General features: G+C 37.2%; 1 long non-coding RNA gene across 2 annotated transcripts; it reads right to left on the reverse strand.

Moving 5' to 3' along the window:
• Positions 1 to 314: 314 nt before the first annotated feature.
• On the reverse strand, positions 315 to 2958 carry LOC140526060 (uncharacterized). Of its 2 annotated transcripts, none has more exons than XR_011974227.1 (3): positions 2884 to 2958; positions 1717 to 1798; positions 315 to 925 (listed from the first exon to the last, which is right to left on the reverse strand). It is a non-coding gene; the product is annotated as an uncharacterized lncRNA (long non-coding RNA). The 2 variants fall into 2 exon arrangements; XR_011974226.1 differs by having other exon boundaries at positions 315 to 1441.
• Between the last annotated feature and the right edge of the window lie 1854 nt (positions 2959 to 4812).

Consider the following 4812-nt stretch of genomic DNA (forward strand, 5'->3'; position numbering starts at 1 on the left):
GGTGGTGGTTATGATGGTGGTCACATAATCAGACCTAAATTTTAGGATAATAACTTTGATAGCTGAGGAGAGGATGGATTAAAGTGGGGTGAGATTTGTGTCAGAGTGACTAAGCAATAGGCTTTTACAATAGTCCATGCTTGAGGTAATGGGTGCCTATAACAGGAAATGGCCATGTCAGAGAGAAAATTGTTGAAAGAAAATTCTTTGGGAATAAAGGGTCACTGAGTCAAAATAACTTTCAATAATTCCCGCCTTTGGTGTGAACTATACTTATGGAAATGACTGGATAATAAAACAAAATATATACATGGTTCAGCACCATATTCAGTCTTGTATTGCACCTTTATGCCCAACTATAACAACCTAATCTTTGTCACTTGTGCCAGATGAACTTGAGCAAGCATTAGAGCTTATAAACTAGGGGACTTAAACTCATATTAGGAAACAAGCATGTTGTGTATCAAAAATCATAATCCCTTATTTCCATCTCTACAATGAAGGTGAATAAACTTACAATCATTATCCCCCAAAGAGACAAACCTTGTTAAATAGGCTCTACAGGTAAACTAAAGAATGTTACAGATAAAGTCATTTTATAGAGCACAATGCATACTAAAGAAAAATAAGTAAATATAAATGCCATGAAGCAAAAGAGTAAAGCAATACAATAATGATCATTAATTTCAAATAACATCAGTCCTCTTTATAACCTGATATAACCCTCTCCCAATGTTCAGTTAATCAGCACATTTCGTCTTGAGACCCAGATGTCCTGTGGAGTTGTCTGGTCCCTGGAACCCTCCTTCCCTGGACATTCCTAAATAGACGTTGTTCTCAGACAGCTCTGGAGTAGTTTCTTGCCAGTGAAGTTGATTCTCTGGCTCCAAGTCACCTGCAGAATCCTCAGTGATTCTTCTACAGTCTGTCAGTAATGGTCAGGATTCAATACAATTTAGTGCACCCTTCTAAATTTGTTTTTCCTTAGGTCATGTGGTGAAAATCAGCTCAAACTTCATAATTCTGATCTTATTAACAATAGATCCTCAAGAAAAACATCAATTTAGTAACCCACAGTTCACTTGAAACTTCAGAGGATTTCAGTTAAAACATAGCTCTTGCTATTTCTATCTCCTTTATAATTATCAATGTAATTTTATATTTAAAATCCTTTACCTAATTCTTAAAATTTATCATAACATGTTCAAGGAATATATGAATACATGCAATATACACATATACATGTATATGTATGTGAATATGTATATATATCTATATACACACATATACATCCATACACAAACACACACATATAACCAGTTATAGTTGACATATATAATCATCAGGTCTTGTTGCTTTCTCAAAACTTTCCACTCTTGCTAATTTTCTCTATAGGAATAGGAGATACTTTGAAGAGTTCATTCTTCACATGAATATATAGCTACATGAAAGGAAGAAGCAGGGACATGATTATAACAACATCAAAACAGATTCTCTAGGTTAAAGTAAAAGACCATAAAATGACTCAACACAGGTATACAAGAATAAAGCATCTTTAGCTCTGTTTGGGTTCAGTTAAGAGTCATAGTTAAGTTCAAGGTAAAGTCCCACTTCTTTTTAGTGTGTCAAAGCTTGACTCAGGATTTAACGATAAGGAAAACATTGCTATTCAGGAGGAAGTAACTCAATGGGGAAACTAAGTCAAGAGGATATTACCTTTGGCCATGCCAAGGTTGTCTTCTCAGCTTTTCCTAGATGTAGACATCCCATGTGTAATAGTTTCCAGACTGCACTTTCTCTAGGCATTAAAAAGTATCATTCTTGAATGGTAGACTATTGGACTCATGACAATGCAGACAATCATACTTGAAATCAAAACTCAAAATAAAATAAGATTACAATCCCACAAAATATTACCTCAAATAACAAAGTTCACTAAATACAACTTAGTGATAAGTTATTATTAATCCTCTCATAGTGTTGCAATAATGGAGTTTACCAAGCCTTTAAACTCACTCAATATCTTCTTTCCTTTCCTTCTTCTTCTAGAGTTTACACTCATCCTATTATAAAATCTGTCACTAGAAATTAAGAAAATAATTATGTTCTGCAATCCCACACATATAGTAAATATAAGATAGTTTAATTAAAATCCTACAAAAAACAACACTGGCCAATTGCTATAAACCTCCCAGACTAACAGACACAGCCATCTCTTAAGGTATTTTATATTTACCTCCTAAAGCAAAAATAAATAAGGCTCAAGTTTGTTAAGACAAAATTGGTTCAAAATATACCAAATTACAGGCAAACAAGCTTAGATGAAACTCACTCCACATTATAAGTAGGCTGAAAAATTTCATCCCGATTTTGTGCAAAGTCGGTTTATGTTCCATTTTCTCAGTAGCAATGTTAGCACTTCACAAAAGAGAGCCCATTATAATCAATAAACTAATTTTTAGAGATTTTTGGTAACAATTCCAAGCTCCCTATAACTTTGTCCCTTAATTTCCTCAAAGAGTGGCACGAATTCTTACTCCCCAGCCTTGTTTACCTTTCCCTGAGGCTTTCCAGATAAGGATTAGCTACGGTTTTCCCAGATCCATGTCTCAGCTTTGGAGCCCAGAGCTGGGAATTAATTCAAAGCTGCACATCAAAGAATAACCAGATACAGTTTCTCATATCCCCATCTAGATGAAATCAAGACCCTTGCTCACTTCTCTCCAAACCTCAAAACTCTTTACTTCAGACTACACAACTTTCCTTAACCTTCTACTCATTTCCTCTTCTAGCTTCTTTAAATGTCTCATTCTTTCTTTTAAACAAAGCTTTTAAAAACCCTGCACCTGTCTTGTTTCTTTAGCATCCTGATCAAACACTTACCCTACCAATCATATTGTAGTCTATTCCTTACTCCATGAATTCCTCTCAGTTTTTAGTTACTTCCGGTAGGCTCTCATAGTCAATCTTATTCTTATTATATATAGCTGGGGCTGTGCTCAAGCATTGGTTGAAGTGGGAAAAGCTGTTCCTGGTGGCTGGGGGGTGGGGTTCATTGGTATCGGGATGTATAAATATACCTTTCCATTCCTTAAACCTTTCACCTCTTTCTGTTATCCTCCAGGGCATACTGGTCTTTGTCTTATGAAAATGAGGATATTTTTATTTCAAAGGTTCTCTCAGCATGACTGAAAATCAAGCTTTGAATGAACCTCTGATTAGGAACAAAGGTCCCATCTCTTATCTGAATAAAATATGGCTTTTTTCTCCCAGTCTCTACTGAGCATCATGTCTCAGTTGTGGACTTATCTGTTTGGATAATAGCAAGCTTTTAGGGTTTGATTCCCTAAGAGTACCATTACCTTTATGAATACTGATACTTCCATGCAAATATATGCAAGGCCTTTACTCAACTGCCCCATCAGCTCTGTACCTTTTCTTTAGTTTTCCTTTCTCCCTTGCACAAATGAAAAAAAATAAAAATTTGGACTTTGGGACCTATTTCTCCTTCTTGCCCTGAGTTCTGGGGAGCTAAAGTTTTTGACACTTCACTGCTTAACTCACCTCTGTGGGGAGGAGAGATCCACTCTAACCCACTCTCAGGCAATGCTTGAATGAAGGCTTTCAGGGTGGAACAGGCCATCCCACAGATAGATCCAGATGTGAAAACCCCTCAGAAAACCAAAAATAAAACAAAACTTCAAGCTGCCTTTGTCCTTTATTGAAAGGAAAATTCTTTGTCTGGAATTTTTACTGTAATTAATGAAGCAAAACCCAGGTTGAAGAGAATTTGAATTTATTATAAACATGCCTAGGTAACAACATGTTGATGGGTTGATCACTAAAGATCAGTGATGTCTTCAAGGTAGGACCAGCTTTTATGGATAATTTTCATAATGAGATAAAGACAATTAAGATAGGTCCATGTCAGCAAAAGAAGCTGGGCCCTTCCATCTCAGCTCCTTTGCAAGGTAGCAAGTGTGTGAGGATTTGCTGGAGGGGTATACATGTGTTGAAGTAATGTAAATACAAAGATCTTTCTCATTCATTAATATGCCCATATGATCTGCTTAAATCACCTGGAAGCCTAAGTTATGTGTGATGGGAGGAACTTGCTGAACAGGTGGAACAGAAAGGGTGGAGCAGAACCAGGAGGAAGTGAGTGAGTATGGTCAGGGCAGAGGAGAGAAGACTCAGGCAGGTGCTAGCAGCAAGGCTCAGGCTTGTGAGTATTTGCTTATGAGAAGACCCTGGCTGAGGGGGCAGAGGCTTGGAAATGGCTTTGTTCCCTGTAGTGATCGTGTTTATTAACATCTTGGTCACCATGATGGATTTTGCTTTCTGGTTCCGGGATTTGGCTTTCTGGTGTCTAAATAAATGTTTTTCTTCTGCCTTCTATATGGAGAGTCTTTTATGTTTTGCGATTGAGAACTGTGCCAATATATTCTTAGTCAACACCAGTGTTGTGAATATTGCCTTGACGATGCAACAGTCCACAAGTCCAAGTGTGTGGCAAAGAACAGGTAATGCAAAAAACTGCAGACTGACTGTCACTTTAGTCAGCACAGCCTCCTCAAAACTGATTGATAATCAGGGCTGGGAATAATGGGTCACTGTGTAAATGAGAGGACATATGTGAGAAATATTACGAACGTAAAATCAATAATCTATACATCAAATTGTATATGGGGTGGTGGGAGAGAAAGCTTGTGGATGACTCCTAGATTGTTAGCCTGGGTGATGGGAGAAATGTAGTACCCTCTATAGAAATAGGGAAGTTAGGAACAGGAGGTGGTTTTGGGGGACAGATGA

This window comes from Notamacropus eugenii, chromosome 1 (genome assembly GCF_028372415.1).
Source record: "Notamacropus eugenii isolate mMacEug1 chromosome 1, mMacEug1.pri_v2, whole genome shotgun sequence".
Classification (NCBI taxonomy): Eukaryota; Metazoa; Chordata; class Mammalia; order Diprotodontia; family Macropodidae; genus Notamacropus; species Notamacropus eugenii.